Source organism: Pinus tabuliformis, chromosome 1_2, assembly GCF_031772625.1.
Source record: "Pinus tabuliformis cultivar Carrire ecotype Pingquan chromosome 1_2, CPIR1, whole genome shotgun sequence".
In the NCBI taxonomy this organism is placed as follows: domain Eukaryota; kingdom Viridiplantae; phylum Streptophyta; class Pinopsida; order Pinales; family Pinaceae; genus Pinus; species Pinus tabuliformis.
The window spans coordinates 29,212,161-29,231,408 of NC_142298.1; the positions used below are offsets into that span (position 1 = coordinate 29,212,161).

Here is a 19,248-nt window from a genome sequence, read left to right on the forward strand (position 1 = left end):
TATATCTTAGTGAAAACTCATTTGTCGCTTGGTCTCAAGAAAAGTTTATAGATGTATATATGTATATTTTTTAGATGAAATGGGTATGCCATCATGGCTTGTTGCAAACATAATTTCCATTCTATTAATGTATGATTGTAGTGTTCTGAGCGATTTTCTCCTGAAAGTTTCTTTCCAAGTCCATTTTTCGAATTTTTTTCTTTCATTGAGTATAGAAGGAGTGATCCCTTCCTTTGTTTTTCATTGCGGAATCTCTTCGCAATATGTTAGCTCATTGCTATTTATGTAATACATTCTTGCTCTCTATGCTATTTTCTATGGTTTGGAAATGTAGCCTATATTTTTGAACTAAATTTTGTTGAGCTTATTTACAATCCATGGTAATACTTTAGAAAATCTCATCGTTGGTCTTTCTTTTAAGCAGTATAGAAATTATTTGGTGAAAATATTTCTATATAATTAGTTTTCCGAGTCATTACAAGGTTGTCTTCAAACTTAGATTTATTTATGAATTTCTAAAAATAAAACTGTTATGGTTACTTTTCTCTAGAATCTCAAGACTTATAGTCTAGGCTCTTAGGAAACTAGCTTGGCCTCTCTGCTAACCTAAGATTAAATTTTGTTATATGTCTTGCACATTCTACAACTATTATGTGTCAACTTCCTATTCTTATAGAAAACAATCTACATACACATTATTACACAAAGAAGATCTTACTTTTACATTAATACATGATGAGTAAATATATCAAATCACATATAGATAAGAACCTTTTTCCTTTAAAGAGACGAACATAAACAATAATAGATCAATGTAGTTATCTTTTCTGTAAAATTGTCATTCAACCACAAAACATCGGGGTGAAGAATGGTCCACCCAACTAATAAACATGGTGTTTAACATCAGAACCCCCCCATAGACCCCCGCTCCCTCGAGCTAGTTAACAATTATAGAGCATTTATCTGAGAAGTAACCCTTACATGTCATTAACCCTTTTCCTAATCCCAATCAGGCTCATTTTGAAATTCGACTAAGAACCAAACTTAAATTTAATATTCCATTGGTCAACCAACTCAAGAATCCTTCACTTGACAGTGTCATGCCTACCTCAACAACAACTTGTCTAAGCTTCAAAGCTTAAAGCTTTATTTCCTCTCTTGGACCACCTCCAACTAGGTACCAAGTCTTCAAGGTTGCCTCAGGTTTTCTTCTCTATCCCCTCTTGGATTCCTTGACCCAACTGAGATTATTTATCTCTAGGGAGAGGAATAACCCTCTTCTAACTGTCTGTTAAGTGAAACTCTCTTTTGGCACTCTTTCTCATGGTTTTGACTAACCATAGCTTATATTACTGAAAAAAATAAAACAACATTTACTATACGTGTTTTGCCTTTCACATGGCCTGCAGTTTTACCAAAATAATGTGGTAAAACAAAATATTTACAACTTTTTATCGAGGCGTGTTATAGATTCCAAAAAATTTGTAGTGGTTCTCTCTCTATATATATAACGTGTAATTTTTCATTATTTAAATTATATTTTTGAATATTATATAGAGTACATAACTTGAACTTCTAAGTCTAAAATATTTTTGTTGGATTTCAAGGAAAATTGGCCAAAAAAAAACTAAAAAAGGACCAAAATGAAAAATAGTGATACTAATTCAAAGATTTTAACTATAATTTTTTCAATTTCTTTATATGATATATACATATTTGTTTTTAAACAAATATATATACATAATTGACATTGAATTTTTTACATAACATGTGTAGTGAGACATTTTCTCTATGCACTACATTGTGCACATTAAAATTGTTTTTTTGTTATTAACATATGTTTAATTATATGTCAATATTGCTTAATATTGTATATTGAATATATTAAAATATTTTATTGATGACCCATATTGAATTTTTTATTGTTATTATTATTTTAAATGTCGAATATTGATTTTATTTTGAGAATTGAATGAATTACGCATCTCTCTCTTATTAGAAAGTATTTAATATTTAATATTTTAATTTTTAATTTTCAAATTTTTTGTTTGGACATTGAAAATTTAATAATATACGAGCATTAAAATATTTTTTTTAACATTTTCTTTCTAATATAGATATATATGAAATTTATATCAACATAAATTAGTTAATAAAGATCGTCAAATAGCTTATTTAAAACATGTGTTGAGATATTTTTGAAAATTATAAGGTTTAAACCTCTTACTAATGCTTTTATTTTTAACATTTAATTATTTTGTCCCTATTTATAGTTGATATGAAATTATGTTATGTCTTGTGGACATTGAAATGCTTTATTTATTATTGAGAGTGAGTGAAATATTTTTACCACATTGGATTGTAATATCAATAACAAATTCACTGACCAAAGTAAGGTTGTAATTATTGATGTTTTATAATGCTTTTAAATAAAACAACCTAAACATGCATATTCATTTTTGTTTTTTCTTATAGCTAACAATGCTTTCTATTTAGAAAATATATATACTTTTTGTAATTTTAAGAGGGACACATGTCAACTCCACGTTGAGCACAGATGGAATCACACATTGCCCTCATACTGGGTTGTAGAATGTGCATCTTGATGCAAAAATTTAGTATTCTTATGTGAATTAATTTAATTTTTTTATAGAAGTTTGACTTAATTTTAGGAAGTATTTTATCTTCCACATTACTCACTGACTATAAACTTGTATATTAAAAATTTAATCATAGTCATTTTCCAGTAAGAAAAATATTCATTTCTACGTAGAAGATAAATAAAATATATTATCAATAAAATATATCAACATAATTATATTAATAAATGTGGTTGATATAAATCAATCAATGTCATTTTCATACTTCAATTGGCATATAAGAGGTGGAAAATGTCGTGGACCATCATATGTCAACCACATATAGTAATATGGTAGTGTTAGTTAATGGTTTATGTGTGGGGTAGATTTGTATACCATGGTTGATTATAGTTAATGTTGGCTGACTATTGTTCAAAATAGTTGATAAGGGATGACCATAGTTGACTAGGGTTGTTGACGTTTGAGATGGTTGACCATGGTTGGCCATGGTTGACCATGCTTAACAACTAATGTAACAATGTATTTATGTTACATTAATGTTGATAATTGTTACATTAATGTTGACAACATTTAATGTTACATTAATTTTACAGTAATGGTTACACTAACGGTTGAATATCATTAATGAGGTTGACCATGGTTGACTAGGGATTAGTAAAGTAGATTATGGTTAGCCTTGGTTGGTTACAGCTAGTTATGGATGATTTGGTTTACCATGGTAAAGCATAATTGATAATGACTACTATGATTGAAAAGGGATGAATAAGATTGATTATCGCAGACTAATCGTGACCTTGGTTGGGTATGGATGGGTATGTCCATAGTTGACTATGATTGGCCACTTTCTAGCCAGTCATGATCAACAATGGATAACATGGTCAACATGGATTACCATGTTCACCATGGTCAAACCAAATAAAAACATGGTCTACATGGCCAAACATTAGTAATCATGGTTAATATGGCCAATCACAATCAGCCACAGTAAACCATAACCAATCATAGTTACATACAATTTGACAATTATAACCATGGTCAATCATAACTTAACCATTTTTAACCATAGCCAACCATGGTTGAAGAATCTCAACTATGGTAAAACATGGCTAATCTACTTCAAACATGATAATCAAGCATATTGATGGTTAACCTTGTTCACATATGGTCAAACAAGCTCATCCATGCTCTAGCATGTTCTTTAATCATCAAAAATAATCTACCATAGTATTCCATGGACAACATGGTAAATTGTGGTTGACCGTTATTGTCCATGTTCATCCATGCCCAACCATGATCAACATGGTCAGAAAATGGACAATCATGCTCAACATGTCCACCCAAGGTGAACATGCACTACCATGGCCGCCTATAACTAATAATGGATACACATGTTCAAGCCAAAGTTAACCACAACCAAAATTGGTTGCCCATGGTTAGCCAATGTTTACCATAGTCAACCATATTTGAACAAGCTCAACCATGGTCAAGCATTGTTAAGCAAGATCAATTGTGGTGAACATGGTTGACCAATTTCAACCATAGTCAACCATAGTTGAACAAACTTAATGATGGTTAAGCATGGCTAACCAAGATCAAGCATGGTTATCCATGGCCAACCATGTTCAACATGGTTCAGCATGGAAAATCATGGTTGGCGTTGGCAGTGGTTGGACATGGCTAACCATTGTCAACATCATCATCCATGTCACACTTAGTTCACCGTGATATATTATCTTCCTCCTAAGTGAGCCATGGTAATCATGGGCAACCATGGTCAACCGAGATCAACCATGGTAAACTAAGGTCGACCATAATCAATCCTCTTAAATCTCAATTAACAATGGTAATCACGGTTCACCATAGTCAACGAATATTAACCATGGTTACCATGGCTTGACCATAGTTGAATATCGATGAATGTGGCTAAATATGCTAAAGTAATGGTTGAGGAGGGTTTATTGTGCTCAACATATATTTGAATGTGGATGATAATACTTGTCCACACCTAAATATTTTTGAATTTGAACAATTATGATTGATTATGGTTTATCACGATTATCCATGTTTGATCATAGTTATCCCTGCTTGATCATGGTTGTCAATGGTTCACCATGGTTGACTAAAGTTGAGCATATTCACTAGGTTTTAACAATATTGACCATGTTTAACAACCCTCGTTAAATTATTCCACCCATTTTTAATAATTATAATTACAGAAATTCCAAGAGAAGGGACGTGAATTCTGATTTGCTGGAGGAGGAGATAACTTGAGGAAATGAGAAAAATTAAATACATCAGTTATGGTTGGATGAGACAAATAAATAATCTTACTAAGCACTAAAGCTAATAGTAGAGACAAAGAATGACCCATATGTCCTTGGCCTATAACAATAAGTAAATGGGACAAAACTTAATGGAGTTTTCACAATCGCGTTGTCCAAGAGGAGTGGGATGCATGGAGCCCAAGAAATAGTAGGAATTCTTCTGTCAATTAAGGGACACGAATGAAGGAGATTTGAGGACTCTTCAAGAATAACATGCTTGAGGAATAATAATCACTAATTCACCTACTAATAGGGGTTGGGCAAGGAAAAACATAGGAGGAAGAGTGTTGTGAAGTGCATTGGGTAAAAGAAAATAATTTAGATACAGCTTGAAGAACCCTCATGAAGAGGTTTGCTGGGAAGAGAAAATACAAATACTAGCTAAAGAACCCTCAAGAAGAGGCTTGTTGGGAAGAAACTATAGAGAACAATGGTTGACTGAAGGTTGAGTAAATCCACTAGAAGCTCAAGGATTGAAGAAATTACTACGTTGGAGAAGAAATACTCAGGTGTTTGTGGCACTAAGGAACCATCAAGAGTTTCCTTAGGGCTCTAAGAAAAGAACTTGAGAAAAAAAAGGTATAAACATTAGATATTCTAAAGTATCTGAGAAACTAGAAGAGATCATCAAAGTACAATGCTCTCCTCTAATAAAAACAAGTCTCGGATACAATGGAGAATCATAAAATACTATAAAATATTACGAAACATGTATAAGAAGCTATCTCATTGCAATAAAGGGAAGAAATCAACAAAATTACAGCTCTTAACAAAGGAATGATGGATCAAGTGTCTCTCAGGTAAAACATCCTTACCGCACTCAAAAAGGAAACTACACAAAAAGGTACTATACTCCCACGAACTTTTACTTCAATGGCCAGTGCTTCACTTGTCATAATTTTGGTCATAAGACTTCTCAATGTGTCGCTTATAAAACTATCATGGCTAGAGAAGCAAGAAAACAAAAGAATGAGATTGGATTAAAGAAAGACTCTTACAATACTTTCTCACCTCTCCAAGATGAAACACAATGTTCCTTTCGTTATAACTTTGGGCATAGAGAGACTAAATGCACTAGACTAAGACCAACTCTTCATAATGAACATACTTGTGGGTTGCGATGGGTTGTCCTCTTTCCCCCATAGTTGCTAACTTATTCATGGAAGATTTTGAGACCAAAGATTTGGCCTCTTCTCCTTTCCGCCCCAAGACATGGAAAAGGTTTATTGACAACACTTGTGTCATTTGGCCCCATGGTCATGAGAAATTAGATTTGTTTATGCATCACCTTAATTACTAATTTTAATCCATCAAATTCACAGTGGAATTTGAGCTTAATGAGTGCCTTCCTTTCCTTGATATTATCCTCTCTAGAATGAATGATGGTTCTGTTTCTCACCATTTTTTTTTTGCAAAAAAAATCACATGGAATAATATCTTCATGTTGCTTCTTATCATTTTCTGACCCAAAATTTATGAGTTCTTAACACTCTTGCCAGCCGAGCTCTTAGGATTTCTAATGAGAATCACCTTGAAGAAGAAAATTCTCATCTTTTGAAAGCTTTTAAAAATAATGGGTATAGCAGACAACAAGTCCTTAGAGCCTTTCAAAGACGCTGTAAAGAATCTCGAGTTAAGCTTGTTGATGACAATCATAACTCCAATGTGTTGCTTCCCTTTATCCTGGGGACCACATATAAGAATGTTCATATTCTTAAAAAGAATAGAGTTGTTATTTTCAAGCCCCTAAATACCATTAGAAATTCTCTTAGATCTATTAAAGACCCAGTTAACACTAAGGACATGAAAGGGGTATACTCAATTCCTTGCTCACGTGGGATTCCTTATATTGGTGAAACTGATCAATCCATAAACCAAAGAATAAAAAAACATGTAGTAGACATTAGATACATTCGCTCTCATTCCTCATCTTTAACTGAACATGCGGTGAAATATAAGCACCATGTCTGCATTGAGGATACCCATGTGATCGCCAGGGTTGATAATTTACAACATAGGAAGCTAAGAGAATCCATTGAGATTGAGAAGCATGCGATCAATCTCAATAGAGATGATGGTTGGAAATTAAGCAGGAGCTGGATTCTTGCCCTTTCCTCTTAACTGTTTTCATTTCTATTTCTTAATTTTCTAGTTTTATTTCTATTTTCATTTCTTTCTCATTTCATTTTATTTTATTCTTTCCATCTATTCTATCTATTTTTATTTTTTATTTCCCTTTAATTATTTTTCCCCATATTTTAATAAATAATAATAACTAATTTTTCTTTTCTTTTATATTAAATACAAAATTAACTTTATTATGATTTCATCCATATTCTTTATTCTATTTCTAATTAATTCTATTACATTATTACTTTGAGAGTAAAATTAAATAACAAATTAATAAATAATAAATAAATACTACATCCTTTTGCTATTTAGCTTATAACATTGAAAATGAATAGAAATATTTAATAAACAAATATTATATCTCATTAATTTAGAATTTTATTATATGATAATCTTTTTCAATTTATTTTATTACATAATAGCATTGAAAATGGAAATAAATAATTAATAAATTACTTAATATTATATCTCTTTAACTAATTCTTAACAACCTTTCCCTAACAGCTAGTTCATAATAGTTAGTTTATAACGACTAATTCATAATGACTAATTCTGGGCAAAGATGCGTCTCTCCTATTTATACATTTGACAAAATCATTTTTTTCATGAACCACATTATTGGTTTGAAACAAAATCTCAATAATATGATTAATCTTAAAAACATTGTTATTATCAATATGAATCATAAAAATCTAAAATCTAACAAGAATATTTTTCTTATTAAAAAAATAATTATGATTAAATTTTTAATATGCACATAAAACACTTCCTAAAATTAAATTAAACATTAAAAAAAATATAAATTAATTTCAAGTAATATTTGGTCTTAATAAATTTATTTAAATATAATTTTTCAAAAACTAGCAGTTTAATATAGCCATTACATATTAATATTTTTAATAAATTAATAAACTAATATCATTATTTAAATACTATTTTTCAAAAACTAGTAATATTTTGTTTTAATAAATTATTTTAAATATTATTTTTCAAAAACTAATCGTTTAATATAACCGTTACCTATTAATATTTTTAATAAATTAATAAATTAATGAAATAATATCATTATTTAAATATTTTTTCAAAAACTAGCAGTTAATATAACCGTTACTTAATAATATTTGTTTTTAACATATTAATAAATTAATATTATAATTTAAATATTAGTGTTCAAATATAGCGGTTACTTGAAATTATGTCTCTACATTACTCTCTATTTAAGCCTGTGCAATAGTCTGTCCAATACTCTGTGTCTTTATTTGGTCCTGATGATGAACCACACTTATTGGTTCGAAACACATCAGCCAAAAAAATTCATTCTACCAAAAAACTTTGCTTAATAAAATATCTTAATTATATATTAAAATACAAAAAATAACTCAAATTATATAATTGGAAAAAATATTGTAATTTAAAAAATTATAATACATTCAAAAATTAAAAAATAAACAACTTATTATAACCATATAATCAACTCTCATTTAAAAAATCTAGATATCTCTTTACACAGAAAATCAACAGTAACCAAATAAAAATATAGAAATAAAATCAATCATTATCAAAAGTTTCCCAAATAAAAATATAAAAATAAAATCAATCATTATCAAACCTCTCCCGAATTCGACGGTGAAGCACGACATTCTAAGATGTCACCTTAAATCAAACCTCCGTTTAACGCAAACATTCATTCAAAACTTAACCATACGAAGACCTTAGGAAAGTTTCCCCTCATCGTATTTGTCATTCATATTTTCATATTCAAATAAAATAAAATTAATCCGAAGTCTCAAGACGGAAGTAATTGTGATGTGCCAAACCACAACCTCATCTTTTCTAATAAGTCCAGGTGATCTGTGACATGTTGTATTTTGTCATCAGTCAATCTTGATGGCCAGTCAAATTTCTTTCGTCGTCAGTCAATCTTGATAGTCAGTCATACACTGCATCTGTTATCCAGAAGCTATGGCCGTGACTTATCATCCATCACGTTTTTCCACACCCATTTCGTGAGGGATACGCTACACTCAGACCATGCTTTGCGTATAGGCAGAAACCACATCAGACAGAACCCATAAAATATCAATGATAATATTGAATAAATAAATAAATGGAAAAATGGATAATTAAATAATTAAATAAATAAAAATTAAAATTAGGAGGATAAGGGAAAGACCCAATAACTAGTAATCTTCTAACCATCATCTTATTTGTTAGATTACTAGGTTTTTTTAATTTTTATAGTTTTTCTAAACTTACGGTGATGGAACTGATCCATTCAAGCAACCCGTGTCCTCAATGGAAATATGATGTTTGGTCTTTTTCATATGTTCAACCAAAATCGAAGAACGCGTCCTCCCAAGTTTTACCTATGTTGCATTCTCATGAATCCTTTTCATTTATAGAGTGGTCAGTCTCACCAATGTCGTGAAGATAAACCACATTAGTTGGTTGGAAACAAAATTTCAATAATATGATTAATCCTAAAAACATTTTTATTATCAATATGAATCATAAAAATCTAAAATCTAACCATAATATTTTTCTTATTAAAAAATAATTATGATTAAATTTTTAATATGCACATAAAATACTTCCTAAAATTAAACTAAACATTAATAAAAATATAAATTAATTTCAAGTAATATTAGGTCTTAATAAATTAATTTAAATATTATTTTCAAAAAGTGGCCGTGAAAATCACTCCTTCTTAGAGTGCCCCCCATACAACTACATTAGATCTCAGTTTCAAAATCTTTGTTATTACAGTGAGCTTGGAAGGGTTCTCTCCAAGCTTTTTAAGCATAGGAATAAAATCTTAAATCAAACTAAGTAATTGGTTTTTTTAGGTTCTATAGACCAAAGTTTGGTCTCACTGGACGTTAACCACCACCATTATCATCTATTATCATTAATATTTTTAATAAATTAATAAACTAATATCATTATTTAAATATTATTTTTCAAAAACTAGTAATATTTTGTTTTAATAAATTGATTTAAATATTATTTTTGAAAAACTAGTCATTTAATATAACCTTTACCTATTAATATTTTTAATAAATTAATGAAATAATATCATTATTTAAATATTTTTTTCAAAACTAGTAGTTTAATATAACCGTTATTTAATAATATTTGTTTTTAATATTTTAATAAATTAAAAATATAATTTAAATATTATTGTTCAAATATAGAGGTTATTTGAAATTATGTTTCTATATTACTCTCTATTTAGTCACATGATGAAACACACTTATTGGTTTGAAAGGCATCAAATATAATTTCTACCAAAAAACTTTGCTTAACAAAATATCTTAATTACAAAAAAAAAATTTACTTGAAAAAATATTATAATTAAAAAAAATATAATACATTAAAAAAAAATTAAAAAATAAACCACTTATTATAACTATATAATCGACTCTCATTTGAAAAATCTAAATATCTCTTTACACACAAAATCTAATTTTTTTTTGTGGTCAGTCAATCTTGATAGTCAGTCATACACTAGGCCATCCTTATCTAGAAGCTATGGGTGTGACTTATCATCCATCACGTTTTTCCAACACCGATTTCGTGACGGATACGCTACACTGAGACCATGCTTTGCGGATAGGCACAAACCATGTACATTGCTGGCCAGCCGACCTCTATATATATCGTCTCCCCTGGACTGCAATTCATTGTATTGTAGTACTGAAATTTAAGTGCAAGTCGTTGTATTGTAGTAGTGAAATTTAACTGTTGTTGCAATGGAGGCAAGAACTTTATCAGTTTCGATTTCGGTTACAGTAACACTAGCATTAATATTTAATGTTTATCTTCAAGGTAAGGTGCCGTAATGTATATTAGATCACTCTGAGCGTATGATAAATATTTCGAAGTTAAGGTTTTTGTGATGTAATTTTGATATGTCTTTTGGGTTCAATATTATAAATATTTCTGAGTTTAATTTTTTATGATGAAATTTTGATATGATTTTTTTTTGGTTCCATCACAATATTTTGAATGACATTTAAAACTAGCAAAGTGTGAGCCATACTGACTAGAAACGTAGAGTCTGAAACGCACTGTAATAGAAGCAGAAGAACCATATCAAACTATCATAACTAAATAATTGTTTGCTTTGGTAAGTGCAGGAGTTACAGGTGCAACATTTTCTATCCAGAACCAGTGTTCATACACGGTTTGGGCGGCAGGAATTCCCGTAGGTGGCGGGAAAGCATTGGGACAGGGCGAATCATGGAGTGTTGACGTTCCCGCAGGAACAAGTGCTGGCAGGTTCTGGGGGCGTACCGGTTGCTCCTTCGACGCATCCGGTCAAGGCAAATGCAACACTGGGGACTGTGGCGGTTTGCTCAATTGCCAAGGTTCAGGGCAGCCTCCTGCAACACTTGCTGAATATACTCTGAATGGTGGCAACAATCGAGACACGTATGACATCTCTCTCGTTGATGGTTTCAATATCCCCCTCTCCATAACTCCCTCCGACGGTACTTGCACAGCACCCACCTGTAGCAGCAACGTAAATACCGTCTGCCCTGCAGAACTGAAAGTGACTGATGGATGCAACAGCGCCTGTGTAGCTTTCAACACCCCTCAATACTGCTGCACTGGGGACTACCTGGACAATTGCCCTCCTACCAACTATTCCAAAATATTCAAGGATCAATGCCCACAGGCCTACAGCTATGCAAAGGATGATGCTTAAAGCACGTTCACCTGTGCTTCTGGTGCAAACTACAAAATTGTCTTCTGCCCTTGATGATGCCATAAAATCCGTTTCGTAAATAAACTCATTTCCATGTAATAACGAATACCAGTGTATTCACAAAGTTCTATCCCAGAATAAACTCATTTCCATGTAATAACGAATACCAGTGTATTCACAAAGTTCTATCCCAGAAAGAAGAGGTTATTGAAGTGACTGTTACAATTGAGATGCAGTGATTTAAAAAAAAAATATTTCAGCCCACTTTTATTGGAAGTTAAGTAATATCTATGAATTCATAAAGAAAATGAGAGCATTCCTCTGATGAAAAACTCTGCATTTCATTCTCACTGTATATATAATTTTCAAATTTAAGTTTTTTTAGATTAGAGTTTTTTGCCCACGCTTTTCCAACTATCTAATGTGGTTAATCATCAGTCATAAGGACAAGATGCATAGTCACGTCATGACAATAGATTAAATAGCAATCAAAAGAATTAATTTTTGGACAGTAATAATTTAATAGCTAGTTTTAACTAAATATTAAAAAATATTATCAATCATTTGGACAAAATGCAGAGTCTCATCATGGCAACACATTAAATAGGAATGAAGGGAGTTAATTTTTGTACAGTAATAGTTTAATAGCTAATAGCTAATTTCGACTAAATATTAAAAAATATTATAATTAATGAATGAAGACCTTAACTGTTTTTGACTAAAAAATAAATATTAATTTTAATCAATTTAAAGATTTTTTTTAGCACCAAAAGAATTCTGTTAAATATGATTAATCCCTTATAAAAGTTCAAACAGATACTTAGAATTGACTTCCTAAATAAATAATTATCTAATTTCTTTTGACTAGGTAAATATAATATATTTAAATTTAAATATATGACTAAACAATAAATATGCTAGGATTCATTAAATATTTAAATAAATATTAATCTTGGAATAATTAAACCTCTAAATCTATGACTAAACAATAAATATGCTAGGACTAACTAAATATTTAAATAAATATAAAGCTTTGAATAATAAAACCTCTAAATTTGACTAAATAAATATTTAATTTAACAATAATGTTTTTTATTTAGAATAAATAAATTTTTAATTAAATATTGACAAATCAATAAATAAAAATTAAATTTAAATAAATTTGACATATATATATATATATATATATATATATATATATAATTTCGAAAAAAAATATACAACTTTACACAAATATTCTGATTTAAATAAGTTAAGAAATTAAAATTAAAATCTACCCAAATATTATTATAATGACGATCCTGCACAACACTGTATTATTGGGTGCATGTGTGGATCTTTTTGATTCCATAGGGTTCGGGTGTTTGTCTCCCTAGGGTTCGAGTGTTCGGTTCATCCATAGGGTCTGTTTGCATAGGGTGCAGCGGTCCAATCGCAGAATCTCTTCATTTACGGTTGTTAGATCCCACATCTCCTGCCTTAAGAATACGGATAAAGGCAAGCAAAGAAAACTGCCTTTGAGTTATTATGAGTAGATAGAAGGGTTAGAGGAAGGGAACAAGGATGGTTGGCCATGTATTCCCCTTCGGGCTTTTAGTTTGCATATGGCTTTATTCTATTCTATTTCCGGGGCATGATTCTATTAAATTAAGTTAAGATATTAAAAATAAAATATAATAATAATAATAATATCAATGATAATAGTGAATAAATAAATGGAAAGATAGATAATTAAATAATTAAATAAATAAAAATTAGAATTAGGAGGACAAGGAAGAGACCCAACAACTACTAATCTTCTAAGCATTTTCTTTGTTAGATTACTAGGTCTTCTTTTAATTTCTATAGCTTCTCTAAACTTACAGTGATGGAAATAATCAATTCGAGCAATGACCTGAGTATCCTTAATACAAATATGATGTTTAGTCTTTTCTGTATGTTCAACAAAAACCAAAGAATGTGTCCTCCCAAGTTTTATGTGTGTTGCATGCTCATGAATGCTTTCATTTATAGAGTGGTAAGTCTCACCAATGCAGGGAGTCCTACATGAACAAGGGATGAGATAAACACCATTCATTTTCTTGGGGTCCACATGGTCCTTCACAGACCTTAGCGAGATCTTAATGGTATTTAGGGGCCTAAAGGTCGAGGGGACTTTATGTTTCCTCAAAATCCTTGCAATTCTATCAGTGGTCCCTTGGATAAACGGAAGATGCACCCTTGAAAACCTATCCCTGGGATCTTTCTTAATCATAGGACATTTTTCAGCTTTAAGGAAATCTTTAAGACACTAGTTCTTATTATAACCATTACTATTGAAAACATTCAAGGGATGTGTTTTTATTCATCGAGGTGCTTTTCATCATAAACTCTTAATGCCCTAGTGGCTAGGGTGTTGAGAACACCTAGATTTTGAGTAAGGAAATGATGGGATTTAGCATTAAGATATTTCTCTGTGTGAGTTTTCTTCCGAAAGAGTGATGGGTGAAAGAACCATCCTCTTCTTTAGGAGTAAAGACGTCAAGGAAAGGCAGACACTCATTGATTTCACATTCCATAGTAAACTTAATGGAACTTAGTTGATTGTTAAGATGTTGGAAAAATAGGTCCAACCTTTCTTGACCATGGGGCCAGATGATGCAAGTGTCATCCACAAATATTTTGCACAACTTCGGTTGGAATAGAGCAGTGGAAAATGCCTTAGATTCAAATTCTTTCGTGAACAAACTAGCCACAACAGGGGAAAAGGGGGAACCCACGACAACACCACAAGTTTGTTCATAAAATTCCCCTTCAAAGCTGAAGAAAGTGGGGGTAAGACAATTTCAACTAAGTTAGTCGTGTTAGGATCATTATTGCGCCAGATAACTAAATAATATCCATTCCATTGCGCCTTATAACTAAATAGCTTCTACTTGCCCTGTAGGATATTACCAAATTTCTCCTTATTCCATGTTTTAAGTTGAATTTTGATGTGTCTCATTCTTTAATAAAGACAAAACATAACTAAGTCATTGAGGTTAGCTAGTTCATCCCACCAATCTTTGACATTTGTTTGGAAGTATAAATGTTGAAGCCAAAATCGTTCTAGGTGAAAGGGTGTATTTATGAGATGATATTTGATTTCAACATTAAGTTTAATAATCTATTGATCTTATCCATGACTCGGAGGGATGGAGGCTTTCATGAAAATGTCCCTTTCCATGATATTTTGACAAAAGTGGAATTGGCCACTCTTTGAAGGTATTTGTTGAGAACCCCTTCTATATTTATTCCAAGCATAAACATGGTTGATGTTGTCGAGCTCTAGCAAATAAAAGGAGGCCATAACGTCCTCAAACAAGTTGGATTTTTCTTTAAGTTTTAAGATACCACCCTTCTTTTCCTCAAGCAATTTTGTTAGACTAAAATTCCCTCCCAAGATCTAGGAATACTGGGCAAAGAAGAAGATTGGACTTTTTGATTGAACTAAGGAAGTAAGATTTGTCTCTAAGAAGAGAGGGGTCATATAGATTTCAGAGGAAACAATGCTTCGATGATCCAATGAGATGGAATTGGATGGTAATAATTCTAAAAGCAAACATGTTGAGGATAAACACATCTTGTGAGTTCCACATGATATCTGAACCTCCAGATTGACCTTGAGCATATAGTCCTAATGATTGGAAACCATGATGCCATTTGTTTATCATTTTATTAAAAGCTTCAGAGGACGTTTTGGTTTCCTAAATCATCATGAAATTTGGATGTTCCAAGATCCATTTCTTTTTTAGGATCCTGTGTTTTCCCCTGCAATTAAGGCTTCTAATATTCCAGGAGATGATCTTAATGGAGGAGAGGGATCGGAGGAGGGATACACCTATGAGATCAACTTGATACCTCTTGAGTTGACAAGAATATCCCCTAATTCTTCTAAGATTTTATGGTTGCTCTCTCTACCCTTTTTCTTCACATCCTTATGTGGAATTGATGTTTCCTTTAGAGATTATATCAACACCTAGTGGAATAGAGTGTTTTTGGTGTATTGATGCCTTTTAAAGCTTGTTCCTAGAATTGAGAATGACTCTCCTTAATATTTTGACATTATGCCCTACAATTTAACTTGGATCCATGTATTTCCATGCACTACAAATGTTGGTAGGGTTTAGAGCATCCAATTCCATATGCTCATTCAATTCATTAGTGAACACCAATTTGTTCACTAGCTTTGGTGGTTCTTGAGATTAAGGATTTAAGGGTTTTGATGACTAAGCTTGAGGAACCTTGATACGATTTGTGGAAGTGCTGGAGTGCAACATGTCAACCTCCAAAGCAAGGGGATTCATTAATGGAGCTAGGATTTCAAGGTTTTTCAGGGGATTAATATTTTTGCTCGTAACTAGGGTTTTTCCATAGTGTAATTTTGCTAGTGGGGACTTGGGGCCTTGAAGAAAGTTTATCGGTCTAGAGAGGCTATCTTGGTCAATGACTAGGGTGGGGCCGAAGTAGGCTTAGGAGCAAGTAGGGGAGAATTATTTTATAGATAGTCATATTTCTTGCATCTTCATCAATAGAACTATATAAGTTCATAACCCAAACTCTGCTTTGAGAGCTCATCTTAATAGTAGATATCCATCGAATTGGCAAGGGGTTCTAAAACGGTCCTATAAACAAAGATACAAATGAATGAGATATACCTGCCTTGTTTCATGGTGTACAATCCTTAACGGAGTTTCCTAGGGCATTACTGATATCGACTAATATCTCCATATCTTAGAATTCCCTAGGTAAGAAGTACATTTGAATCTAAAATGGGGCTACCATGAAATATTTTTGTCTGGGACAAATTTTTCAATTCAGAACCTAAGATATAGTCCTGTAGAGTTAAAGAAATAAGAGCGCTTCTCAAATACTCTCATATGGTCTTTTATATTAGTTAAGACAATGGTAAAAAATCCTTTTCTGTCAAGTTCTAGATTTATCTGCCCCTTAGGCTTCAATTTTTTCTAGATCGAGTAGGAGAGCACCTTTTCTAAGGGTTAGATGTAAAGGAATATGACGATTAGGGTGTGAATCCTCATGTATTGAATGTACTTCCTAGTATGATTGGAGTGCACATCAAACTTTGGATGTATGGTTGCTTTGGCAAGGAAACTCCTAAGAGATCTTCATATTGTTGAAGCTTGTGAAGAGGAACACTTTTAATTATTTTCCTAACAATCATTTCAAGATTTGGTGGTTTGAGAATGAGGGCTAGCAAGTTCATTTTTCTCTTGCAACAACCTTGCTATAAGGAGTGCAACTCCCTTCTACAATGTCAACCATGGCCGATGAGGAGTTTAGTGTTAGGAAAAATGACAACGACGACTAGGGTATTCAAAGTCTAGTTTGTAGGGTAGCTATTATCATATAATTATATATATTTTTATATTAATTTTTTATTTTATTTATTTTTAAATAAAATAATTTTATTAAAAATATATTTTACTTCTAATTTATTTGATCAAATTTATATGTTATATTCTCAACACATTTTTCCTACATTTTTAACACTTTCACTATTATATAATATTCTCTATATAATTATAGGGGATGGCATAACAACATCTAATTCTAGTTAAACAAATAAGAAATAAAAGACATTATTTTGCAAAATATAGATAGTATTAAAATTATTATTATATGAAATTTTGAGAAAAAGTTGTGGGGCAATAAAACTTTAGAGGTAAAAAAAAAACTAAAATATTATAGAGAAACAATCACTTCAATTTTAAAAATAAAAAACATTTTTCTGAATTAATATTAAGATAAAAATAAACATTAATAATAACTCTGTAATAATACTAAATATTGATCAATTTCAATTAATTTAATAATATTAAAAATAAAAAACATTTTCTTTTAAGTTATCTATCTTATACTATTTTTCTTTATTAAATAAAAACATTTTTCTGGATTAATATTAAGATAAAAATAAACATTAATAATAACTCTGTAATAAAACTAAGTATTGATTAATTTCAATTAATTTAATAATATTAAAAATAAAAAACATTTTCTTTTAAGTTATCTATCTTATAATATTTTTCTTTATTAAATAAATCATAAATCTTTTTATGTAGACAATTTTTTCCATATTTTTCTTTATTAAATAAATCTTAAATCTTCTTAAATCTTTTTATGTAGATAAGTTTTTCCACCTCAACGTAATCATCTTCACCATTATCTTATGATCACTATCTTCATTCACTGCTGTTTTATGTCCTCGCATTACTCCTATTTTTCCTTACCTATTTATTCCTTATTCCAAAATGAACGGTGATAATTATGATTTCCAAATAGATATTTCAATGTGACTACATATTTCAATTTGACGACTTTGGATTTCAACGGTTGGGTATAGTGACACATCAACCTTTTGAATACAACCACTAAAAGCTTCTGATGTACAACAGCCACATGGGAACATCAACACAGCAAGAGACATGACGAGACGGCTTCGCTAAAAGAAACCACTTCCGTTGGTCGGCCAAGAAGACGGATAATCTTTGGTTCTCGTTGTTGGCATCATTCAATACACAACGAAATTACATTATCCAAATGTTTGTCAATAAACCCAAAAAGAACGAAGAAAATAAACCCAAAAAGAACGAAGAAAATAGCGCCATGGGAAGCGGCGCTTAGGACGATATCAGGTGGCGACAGGTTCTGAGTCATTGGTTATGAGTGATTTTTTGGAATTGTTTTTAGTGAGAGTTTTTATAAGTTTTGAATTTTTTTTAAATTTACAAGAATTTATTGAAATCATAAGTTTGATGGATAATTTTTGCATAATCTAAATGTTATAAGAGTTTTTCAGGGTGTTGAATGCAACTTATATATACAATCAAAAAACCAATTTAAATAACACAAATTAATACTTTTCCTCTTTTTTCTTTCATCTTGTCCATTTATTAAATTTTGTTTGAAATCTATAAAATTTTAAAGTTTAAAATTATATGTTTTTCTTGGTAAAAAGTAAATAATTGAAGTATTTTTAATATGTTAAATTTATTTATGTATTAAAATACAATTTAAATAAAAAAGGTTATCAATCTCGCTAAAAAATGCATCAACTAATTTCAATAGAATAACGAAAATCTAAAACGATTATTTTCTTTTTATATGTCATAAATAAATGCTTATTTGTTTTGTGAACTGTAGGATTGGAGTTACAACATTTGTCATCCATAATTAGTGTTCGTTTACTGCGTGAGCAACAAAAATGCTTGCATCAACTAATTTCAATTAGAATAACAAAAATATAAAACAATTATCTTCTGTTTATACGTCATAAATAAATGCGTATTTGTTTTGTGAACAGTAGAATTGGAGTTACAACATTTGTGATCCAAAATTAGTGTTCGTTTATTGCGTAGGCAGCAAAAATTCCTATAGGTGGCGATCAAGCGTTGGAATAGGGCAAAACATAATGTTAAAGTGCTTGCAAGAACAGGTGCAGGCT

At 30.8% G+C, this 19,248-nt stretch overlaps 1 pseudogene across 1 annotated transcript; it reads left to right on the plus strand.

Annotated features, from left to right (window-relative positions):
• The first annotated feature begins 10,724 nt into the window (after positions 1-10,724).
• LOC149204224 (pathogenesis-related 5 protein Cup a 3-like) lies at positions 10,725-12,115 on the plus strand (annotated as a pseudogene). Its single transcript, XR_016252362.1, has 2 exons — positions 10,725-10,882; positions 11,194-12,115. The product of XR_016252362.1 is annotated as a pathogenesis-related 5 protein Cup a 3-like (transcript).
• The last annotated feature ends 7,133 nt before the right edge of the window (positions 12,116-19,248 follow it).